The sequence below is a fragment of the Lithobates pipiens genome, unplaced genomic scaffold (assembly GCF_037356315.1).
Source record: "Lithobates pipiens isolate NorthernLeopardFrog02 unplaced genomic scaffold, aLitPip1_a1.2 Scaffold_23, whole genome shotgun sequence".
Taxonomy (NCBI): domain Eukaryota; kingdom Metazoa; phylum Chordata; class Amphibia; order Anura; family Ranidae; genus Lithobates; species Lithobates pipiens.
This window is the reverse complement of record NW_027507785.1, coordinates 208,585,495-208,597,256: the sequence shown is the minus strand read 5'-3', so window position 1 is coordinate 208,597,256 and position 11,762 is coordinate 208,585,495.

Here is an 11,762-nt window from a genome sequence, read left to right as displayed (position 1 = left end):
ACGTGGCAAGTGGACAATCCACAACTTGTGGCAGGTGGCGTGGCAGTTGGACAATCCACAACTTGTGGCAGATGACATGGCAAGTGACGTGGCAGGTGATGTGGCAAGTCACATGGCAAGTGGACAATCCACAACTTGTGGCAGGTGCCGTGGCAAGTGACACGCTAAATACAAGTACACTGCAGCTCTCACAGCTGCTGCTACTCACTCTGGTCTCACAAAATTGCTGAAATAGTTAATTTTTGAGCTGGGGAGGGTCTATGATGTTAGCTTAACTAAACGCTTCTAGACGCAAACGCGGTAAAACGCCACTAAATCGCGGTAAAAATCGCGGCAAAACGCGCGTTTCTAAACGCCGGTTTCAACATGTGTCCAGCAGCGTTTGCATCTGCGTCTCGTGTGCATGAAGCCTTAAAGGATACGTATGATCTTTTTCTTGTAATCTGTCTCCATATCCATGTCCATATCCATGTCATCCATATTCCCTCTTCTGATCAAATTTGGAAAGTAAACAACATCCAGTAAGGTGATGTTTTTGATGCTTAGGAGTAAAGCAGTTTTATTGCTGTTTAAAATGGTGCACCAGGTGTAGCTATACAGGGTTTGGCTAGCTCTGTTCTTATCTCTGCATATGAACCCCGGACATCCTTTTTCTAGAGCTGACTTGGTATATATATATATATATATGCAACAGTTTACTACCACTTCATATTTACATCATGCATACTTGTTTGTTTGATACTTTGCAGCAAATACAGTTAAACTGCACATGAGAGGCGTAACTATAGGGGTCGCAATTGTGACCCAGCCCCATGCTTCAGGGGGCCCATGTGGTTCCTCTCATATTTGGTTCTACACCTGGATAGAAGGAGTGGCATATAGAGAAACCGATGCCATCTATTATCCTCATACAGCCGCTGCAAGACAGCTTCTCCTCCTGCTATCCATTCTGCCTGCATTCAGCATCTGCAGGAGCAGAATAGAGGGCATAGATTCCTCTATATGCCACCCCTCCTATCCAGGTTACTTGTTTCTGCTGCCCCCAGACCCTCCGCCCCACTTCTTCCTTTTCTGAATGGACACAGTGAGTGATCGTTACCAATTTTTCCTGTCTCCATTCATAACTGAAGAAGTTGTTTTTATAATGTTTTGGTTTGTGATTGAATGGGAAGCTCTGAGCAGAGCTATTCCTGTCCATTTATTCTGTGCTGCTGAAGCTGCAGCGATGGAGATTGAGGGCTATGTCCTCAATCTTTTCTCTGTCTCAAAGGTGAAACATTAGATGTCTGTTTAAACCCCTGATATTTCACCAGAGCACCCCAACGGGGCTCCTAAAAAATTGCAAAAAATAAATTAAATAGTGAAAAATAATACAAATTCATTATTGAAACCATCCACTGCTCTACCGACTAAGACCATTTACAGTCCTACAGACACCAGTGGCAGAACTACCAGGGTTGCAATGGTCACATGTGGCGTTCTGCCAATGTTTGAAAGAGGGGGGCAGGGGCAGAAGGTAAGTGCCCCCCGCCTGGGGTCAGGGGGACCCGTCATGGTTTCTTACGCTGGGGCTCTGAAGGTTCTAGTTACGCTGCACATGTTTTGTTTTTTGTTTTTTTTGGCCAGATAATCAAGACAAAAGCATTGCCAACAATTAAACATTATTTTAACTTCATTACTGCCTAGAATGTACAGAGACTGGGCATTAGAGCTATTGTAATAGGTGTTGGTGACTATTACATTTAATTATTTTTAAAGGTGACTGTAGTATTGGAAGTACATCCAGCATTCAACTTCCTTGTCAGAAGGAAGGCAAATGCTATGGTCAATAAATGTTGAAGGATCTCTGAAGCTTCTGAAACTGACACTATCCGAAGCCAAAAGCCTGTCGATAGGCCCTTATTTAATCATCCAGCTGCCACCCCAGGATTCATCAGGAGTTGGAGCAAAAAAATTCCAAAAATTACCAACTGAAGAGACTTTATTTGCTATGCTTCGTGAGGAGAAATTTTTAACATTAATTCACTATTCACTGCCGCTAAAAGATCAATCATTCTACATTGGTTGCATTATTCGTACAATATAATAGCATTGATTTTATAGGCCAAAGATTACTGAGGCCTTCAGATTAAACTGTCATTTGTATTTCAGGTGATATAACATGGAAGGCAGAGGCGCTTCAGTACTGGCAGACCCTGAACACAACTAATTGTGAGAAGCAACTTGTTTGTAGTTCACAATGTACTTGTGGAATGTACATATTGTAATGATTTTTAAGTGAATACGTTTTTATTTTTCAAAATCACTACAGTATTTTTTGTACTGTAATATAAACCTGTGTCCATTACTCAGCAAGCTAACACTCTGGAAAAATATTTTAGTCCAAAACATGTTTTTGATTACATGTTTTCTTGGTTTCTCTCTCATAAAATAGTTCAAATATTTGGTCTACATTATTTCTGTACATACTATCTATATGTATGTGTGTCTGTTGTCCCAGTAGTAGAAAATGCTCACAAAACTATAAGGCCCCTTTCACCAAAGGGTCAGATCAGATAAGACTAAATTTTTTGGGTGGCCCTAATCAGACCCTCCATTCATTCCTAAGGACCAGTGGGTATAAACTGACTTGTGTCCGTTTACACCCACCTACTTTCAATCCGATCCAGTCCGCTAAAGTAAAACAGAAGAGCATCTATCCCTCTCCGTCTAGGCGGATTGGATCTGATGGCACTCCGATGTGCGTTTTCACCCACCTGTCCATGTCTGCTCTGCATAAATTGACATTGTCAATCTGCCCACTCTAAATCCGTAAGGAATCTGATCTGAGTAATCAGAGTCCATTCCATGTGAAAGGGCCCTAAGCCACCAACTATTGCTGAAGTTGATATTTAAACATCTGGTTGTCCCTGGAAAAAATTGTCTAAAAGCTAATAATGCCCATAATGGGATACTATATTGGTTTGGTGTTGGTTTAGAGGAACTCCAGCTGTAAATAACCTGGAGTGTCAGAGAAGAGCTCCAGCTGCTGGGAGTGTGACATGTAAGTGAAGTAAAATGTCTTTTCCTGAACGAACAGTACAGGACACATGTTTCTTTAAATCCTTACAGCTGGGTTATATGCAGCTACCTTAAGGGCGATTTGAGATGGACGAAAAAAGAGGCTGCAAGGACATACACTCACTTTATTAGGTACACTTTGCTAGTACTGGGTTGTACCCCCTTTTGCCTTCAGAACTGCCTTAATTCTTTGTTACATAGATTCAACAAACATAATAAACCAATTATTTAATCTCCAATGATTAACATATCCTATTCCACAGATGCATGTTAACCCTTCATGGTCATGAAAAAATTTAATCCAGATATCAAATCTTATCTGCAAAGTTAATGATCATAAAATTGAAAGAACATATTTGCTTGTAGGTTCAGCAAGCTTTGAGTGGCAGCATAGCGCTGCACTCTGTAACTTATAAAACACTACAATGAATCGATTGATTTTCTCATTGTGATCTGTTGCACCTGTATTGCATCAATATTATCACATGGAACTAATTTTTTCATCTTTGATTATAACTGCAGGTAAATATAATTTCTATTCCTTTTTATTCTCTCTAACAGTATACTACTTATATATCCCAAACAGTTACCATTTACAACCTATATATTAATTAGGCGTAACCCTAATTATAATTACAATCAATTGTTGCACTCTTCTGATAATCAGTATTTCTTGTCTCAATATGGAGGCATTTTCTTTAGCCCCAATTCCCTCCTATAATTGAGGGAATGATATTGTTTACTCTCTCTGCTACAAAGTAACACTTTTCAATGTCTGTACTGGATTTGTAAACTCAGCACTTATCTCTGGATTCTGTTTTTGATCTTTGTAGCGCTTGTCTACCTCCATCTATGCCCTGCATGGGGCTGGGGTGTTTTTAGCACTTGATCCTGTCCCATAACTCTTGCCACCTATTCCACCATCTATTGGCTTGTGTATTGCGATGTTGGGAATGACTATATCTGGGTAAGCATTGTACCTCCTTGGACTAAGCACATTGAGACTAATTTCATATTAAATGTCCTGAATTTTATATGTATCTAATTGTACGGCATAGATGTACATTCTGTACTCTTAAACCTTTTCTTTGTGTTTATGTTCATGTTAGTTGCATACTCCCCTGAAGAAGCAAAAACGCGAAACATGTCAGGAGGAAATACGATCAGTCTCAGCAACTAACATTTTCAGGATCCCCTATGCTTTATGTCATGTACTGTTTTGTATAATGAGTGTATTTGCTATTTTTGCTATTTTTGTCTTTACAAAATATTTTTAATATATTTCTAAATATTAAAGCTATGAATTCTTTTATAAGAAATCTCTGTCTCTTTATAAAGTGTACCGTATAAAAATCCCCTGCTCCCCTTTTTTCCTACCTTTGGATACAATATTTGCAGAATTATTAGGGGATGAGGTACCTATAATAGTAATGTGTTTCTGGGATAGTGTGGACCAACTTATTTCTGCCTTAATTCTTTGTTACATAGATTCAACAAACATAATAAACCAATTATTTAATCTCCAATGATTAACATATCCTATTCCACAGATGCATGTTAACCCTTCATGGTCATGAAAAAATTTAATCCAGATATCAAATCTTATCTGCAAAGTTAATGATCATAAAATTGAAAGAACATTTTGCATAAAAAAGGAACATCAAAGAGGTACAGCCAAAGCTCGTTTGCTCCTGTGAATCACAGGTGTGCAGTTCATTCTGCAGTCCAGTGACCCATTTTCAGCAGACAGCAGATTAAGCCCGCTGTCAGCTCACATCACAGAGCCGGTCCATTTTCCATTGTGGAAATTTTTTTTTGATCATCTGCTTTTAGTGTTTTTTTTCTCTGGGGAGGAGATAGACCTTTTTGGGAGTTAGCCCATGTTTTGACGGGACTTCCTCTTGGCCTATCTATAGGGGGTTGGGGGAAATTTGGAATGCCTATTTATATTCTGCTTTATCATAGCTAATCAATTATGTAGTTTTACTCTTTAGGGTGTCTATTATTATTTTTTTGTTTTCAATTTTTTGGGTCATATTCAAGAAACCAGTTACATACAGTTGTGCTCATAAGTTTACATACCCTGGCAAAATGTATGATTTCTTGGCCATTTTCAGAGAATATGAATAACACAAAAACATTTCTTTCACTCATGTTAGTGTTTGGCTGAAGCCATTTATTATCAATCAACCGTGTTTACTATTTTTAAATCATAATGGCAACAGAAACTACCCAAATGACCCTGATCAAAAGTTTACATACCCTGGTGATTTTGACCCGATAACATGCACACAAGTTGACACAAACGTGTCTAAAAGCTATAAAAGGTAACCATCCTCACCTGTGATCTGGTCAGTGCATTTTTGGACTCCTGACAGTAGACATGTGCATATAGTTTCGTTTCGATTCGAAATTCGGACAAATTTTCATTATTTGGACATTCGGATGCATCCGAATTACCGAATTACAATGCTAACGAATTCGACCGAATTCGGACAAAATTCGACTCAAATTCGGAAAAAATCAAATTTGAAAACAATTCGAATCGAATTCGAAAACAATTCTAGTTGAATCGAATTTGAAAACAAAAGAATACAATAAAATAGAATATAAAATAATAACACAATAGAATGAATATATATATATATATATATATATATATATATATATATATATATATATATATATATATATATACCATCTTCCGAAATTCAAATTTCCTATAGAATGAATTAGAATAGAAAAGATTTGAATACAAAAGAATAGACTAGAAAAACAATTGAACAGAATAGTATAAAATATTATTTTTCTATTTATTTTATTCTATCACTGAGTCCAAGCCTTATTCTTCAAGGGGAAACCCTAACCCCAACCCTAACCCTAAACCGAACTCCAAGTTGGGGATTGTCCACTTGCCACATCACCTGCCACAAGTTGTGTATTGTCCACTTGCCACGGCACCTGCCACAAGTGTCATGACACCTGCCACGAGTGCCACGTGACCGGCCACGAGTGCCACATGACCGGCCACGAGTGCCACATTACCAGCCACGGGTGCCACTTGACCGGCCACGGGTGCCACGTGACCTGCCACGGGTGCCACGTGACCGGCCACGGCTGCCACGTGACTGGCCACGAGTGCCACTTGACCAGCCACGGGTGCCACGTGACCTGCCACGGGTGCCACGTGACTGGCCACGGGGGCCAAGTGACTGGTCACGGGTGCCACGTGACCTGCCACAAGTGCCACGTGACCAAGTTGTGGACTGTCCACTTGCCACATCACCTGCCAAAAGTTATGGGGTTCCTAGCACCAAGTGACTTACAGCTAGAGTGTGGCCCCCGAAATATGTGGCCCCAAATTTGGGTCACAAAATGTCATTCTCTGATATGGACAATATGTCAAGCACTTTTCTGTAGCACAGAATGACATTTTGTGACCCGAATTTGGGGCCACATATCTCAGGGTCACTTGGTGCTAGAAACCCCAAATTTGGTGATTTGGTGAAATCATTATATACTAAATTCGAATTTCGGAAGATGGTGGTTTTATAATATATATATATATTTCTTTCCGACGTTCGAATTTCATATAGAATGAATTCCTATTTTAATTTGAAAAGATTAGAATGGAAAAAGAGAATAGACTAGAAAAACTATAGAACAGAATAAAATATATTACATATATATATTTTTTTTTTTCGACATTCGAATTGCGTATTGAATGAATTCGAATTTGAATAGAAAAGATTTTAATAGAATATAAAAGAATAGGCTTATTCGAAATCTTTTCTATTCAAATTCGAATTCATTCTATACGAAATTCGAATGTCTAAAAAAAATTATATATATATATATATATATATATATATATATATATATATATATATATATATATTATAATTATTATTTTTTCGACATTCGAATTTCGTATAGAATGAATTCGAATTTGAATAGAAAAGACTTTGAATAAGTCTATTCTTTTATATTCTATTAAAATCTTTTCTATTCAAATTCGAATTCAATCTATACGAAATTCGAAATTCGAATTTTTTTATATATATATATATATATATATATATATATATATATATATATATCATTTTTTTTTTTTTTTAGACATTCGAATTTCATATAGAATGAATTTTAATTTTAATAGAAAAGATGTTAATAGAATATAAAAGAATAGACTAGAAAATCAATAGAAAAGAACAGAATAAAATATAATATATTCTATTCTATTGTTTTCTAGTCAACTTTCTATTTTATTATAATCTTTTCTATCCAAATTTAAAATTAATTCATTTAAAAATTTTAATTCATTCTATTTGAAATTCGAATTTCAGAAGATGGTTGTATATTCTTTCTATTTTATTCTATTAAATTATATATTTTTTCTAATCTTTTCTATTTGAATTAGAAATTTTGGAAGATGGTTAGTTACTTACTTATATACATCTGTCACATCAACTTCTCATACTTGCAGTGTACCAGTGCAATAAAACCCACACACATCTTATTTCATTTATATTTATCACATCAATGAAGTTGTCAGCATGCCTGATTGAAGAAGTCACAGATGTCGATCTTAAGGTAAGTACATATGCTGTATGTCATTGTCCACTTGCCACGTCACCTGCCACAAGTTGTGTATTTTCCACTTGCCACATCACCTGCCACAAGTTGTGTATTGTCCACTTGCCACATCAACTGCCACAAGTTGTGTATTGTCCACTTGCCACAACACTTGCCACAAGTGCCACGTGATCGGTCATGAGTGCTAAGTGACCGGCCATGAGTGACACTTGTCCGGTCATGAGTGCCACGTGACCAGCCACATGTGCCACGTGACCTGCCAGGGGTGCCACTTGACCGGCCACGGGTGCCACATTACTGACCACGGGTGCCACGTGACCTGCCATGGGTGCCATGTGACCGGCCACGGGTGCCACGTGACCTGCAACGGGTGCCACTTGAACGGCCACGGGTGCCACGTGACCGGCCATGGGTGCCACGTGACCAACCACGGGTGCCAGGTGACCTGCCACGGGTGCCACTTGACCGGTCATGGGTGCTACATGACCTGCCATGGGTGCCACGTGACCAACCACGGGTGCCACGTGACTTGTCACAAGTTTCACGTGAACAGCCACGAGTGCCACGTGTACCACGTGACCTGCCACAAGTGCCACATGACCTGCCACATGACCAAGTTGTGGATTGGCCACTTGCCACGTCACCTGCCACAAGTTGGGGTTCCTAGCACAAAGTGACCCATAGATATAGGCAATATGTCAAGTACTTTTCTGCAGCAGAGAATGACATTTTGCGACCCGAATTTGGGGCCACATATCTCGGGGTCACTTATAGCTAGAAATCCCAAATTTAGTATGCAAACACAATAGTACTAGCACCACAACATATCCAAATTTTGAGTTTCTAGCACCAAGTGACCCCGAGATACATGGCCCTAAAATTGGGTCACAAAATATTTTCGAATGCGGTTGAAATAATTTCGAATCATGTTGAAATCATTTCGAATGCGGTTGAAATAATTTCGAATCATGTTGAAATAATTTCGAATGCGGTTGAAATAATTTCGAATCATGTTGAAATCATTTCGAATCCGGTAGAAATATTTTCGAATTTGGTTGAAATATTTTCGAATGTGGCCGATTTTTCGAATTCGGTAGAAAACTAAACAAAATCCGAAAATGAATTTAAGGAAGTTAACGAATATAACTAAACGAAATTAATGAATTAACGAATTAAAACGAAACGAAGCTAAACAAATTTTTTCCTTTTGCACATGTCTACCTGATAGACCCTTGCATCTTTCATCCAGTGCTGCACTGACGTTTCTGGATTCTGATTCATGGGGAAAGCAAAAATATTGTCAAAGGATCTGCAGGGAAAGGTAGTTGAACTGTATAAAACAGGAAAGGGATATAAAAAGATATCCAAGGAATTAAGAATGGCAATCAGCAGTGTTCAAACTCTAATCAAGATGTGGAAAATTAGGGGTTCTGTTGAAACCAAACCATAGTTAGAACAACAAAAATTTCAACCACAACTGCCTGGGAAAGTATTCGGGGTGCAAAAAAAAAACACACAAATAACTTTAGGTGACATATAGGACTCTCTGAAAACACGTGGTGTGGCTGTTTCAAGATGCACAATAAGGAGGCACTTGAAGAAAGATGGGCTGCATGGTCAAGTCGCCAGATGAAAGCCATCACTACGCAAATGCCACAAAGTATCCCACTTACAATACACCAAACAGCACAGAGACAAGCCTCAAACCTTTTGGAGTGATGAGACCACAATTGAACTTTTTGACCACAAATAGAGATGGGCTTTATGTTCAGGTCGAACATGAGTACGATTCGAACATTGGCGGTTCACACGTTCGCCGAATAGTGAACAATTTGGGGTGTTCGTGGCAAATTCGAAAGCCACAGAACACCCTTTAAAAATCTAAGGGAGAAATCAAAAGTGCTAATTTTAAAGGTTAATATGCAAGTTCTTGTCATAAAAAGTGTTTGGGGACCTGGGTCCTGCCCCAGCGGACATGCATCAATGCAAAAAAAAGTTTTAAAAACGGCCGTTTTTTCGGGAGCAGATATAATGACTATAATGAATTGTCGGTCCCGGGAATACACATAAACGTCATTGAAAAAAAGGGGCACCCTGAACCAAAATTGAAAAAAAAATTCATGGGGGTCCCCCCAAATTCCATACCAGGCCCTTCAGGTCTGGTATGGATATTAAGGGGAACCCCGCACCAAATGTAAAAAAAAATGGCGTGGGGGTCCCCCCAAAAATCCAGCACGCAACCTGGCTGGCCGCAGTAAAAAAGCGGGGGACGAGAGAGCAGCCCCCCTCCCCTGAACCGTACCAGGCCACATGTCCTCAACATTGGGAGGGTGCTTTGGGGTAACCCCCCCAAAGCACATTGTCCCCATGTTGATGGGGAAACGGCCTCATCCCCACAACCCTTGCCCGGTGGTTGTGGGGGTCTGCGGATGGGGGGTTTATCAGAATCTGGAAGCCCCTTTTAACAAGGAGACCTCCAGATTCGGCCCCCCTGTGTGAATTGTACCCCTACCATTTCACAAAAAACTGTCAAAAATGTTAAAAAATACAATAGCTGGTTTTTGACAATTCCTTTATTAATGTCTTCTTCTTTCCCCGCTTCTTCTTCCATCTTCTTCTGGTCTTCTTTCGGTGTTCTTCTTCTTCCTCCATCTTGTTCTTCCCCTGCTTCTTCCTCTATCTTCCTTTGCTTCTTCCTTCGGTCTTCTCATCCAGCATCCTTCTCTGGCTTCTTCTTCCCTGCTTCGTCCTCTGACAAGCCACCTCAATGGGAGTCTCCCGCTGTGTGACGCTTCTGTTCTTGTGACAGCTCTTATATAACGGAGGGTGGGGCCACCCAGTGACCCCGCCCCTCGGACGCATAGGGACTTTCCTATGGCTTTCCCCGTGGTGTCAGAGGGGGGCAGGGTCACCCATTTATGTAAACGGCTATTTTTGACACTTTTTTGTGAAATGGTAGGGGTACATTTGTGAATTACATGGCGGGGCCTGGGAACTGGGGGTCCCCTTTTTAAAGGGGGCTTCCAGATTCCAATAAGCCCCCCACCCACAGACCTCCACAACCATTGGACAAGGTGCTTTGGGGGCTACCCAAAAGCACCCTCACAATGTTGAGGGCATGTGGCCTGGTACTGTTCAGGGGGGAGGCGCTTTCTCGCCCCCCTCTTTGTCTGCCAGGTTGTGTGCTCAGATAAGAGTCTGGTATGTATTTTGGGGGGACCCCACACCCTTTTTTTTTACATTTTGGCACAGGGTTCCCCTTAAAATCCATAGCAGACCTGTCTGGTATGGATTTTGAGGGGTACCCCCACGCCATTTAAAAAAAAAAATTTGGCATGAGGTTCCTCTTAATATCCATACCAGACCTGAAGGGCCTGGTATAGAATTTGGGAGGAGCCCCACACATTTTTTTTTATTTTGGTTTGGGGTTCCCCTGTGAGGGAATCCCATGATGTTTTTTTCAATGGCTTTTGTGTGCATTGCCGGGACCGACAATTCATTATAGCCACAAGTAGTTTTAAATGACTTTTTTTCCTTTAGAAATTTCATTTTTCTCTCAAACTGTGCTAAAAACGGGAAACATGCGCCACTTTACAGGCATACTATAGACACCCCCAGGTACGAAATTTTAAGGAATATTTCACTTTTATTGTTTCACTTTAAGCACTTTTTATGAAAATAACTTGCATATAAGCCTTTAAAATTAGCACCTTTGATTATTCATGTTCGTGTCCCATAGACTTTAGCGGTGCTCGCGTGTTGGAACAAATTTTTTGCCTGTTCGCATGTTCTGGATGCGAACCAAACCGGGGCGTGTTCAGCGCATCCCTAGCCACAAACATAAAACACTACATTTTGGAGAGGAGTCAACAAGGCCTATGATGAAAGGTACGGAGGTGGATCGCTGATGTTTTGGGGATGTGAGCTACAAAGGCACAGGAAATTTTGTCAAAATTGTTGGCAAGATGAATGCAGTATGTTATCAAAAAATACTGGAGGAACATTTGCATTCATCAGCCAGGAAGCTGCGCATGGGACATACTTGGACATTCCAACATGACAATGTTTCAAAACACAAGGCCATGTTGACCTGTCATTGGCTACAG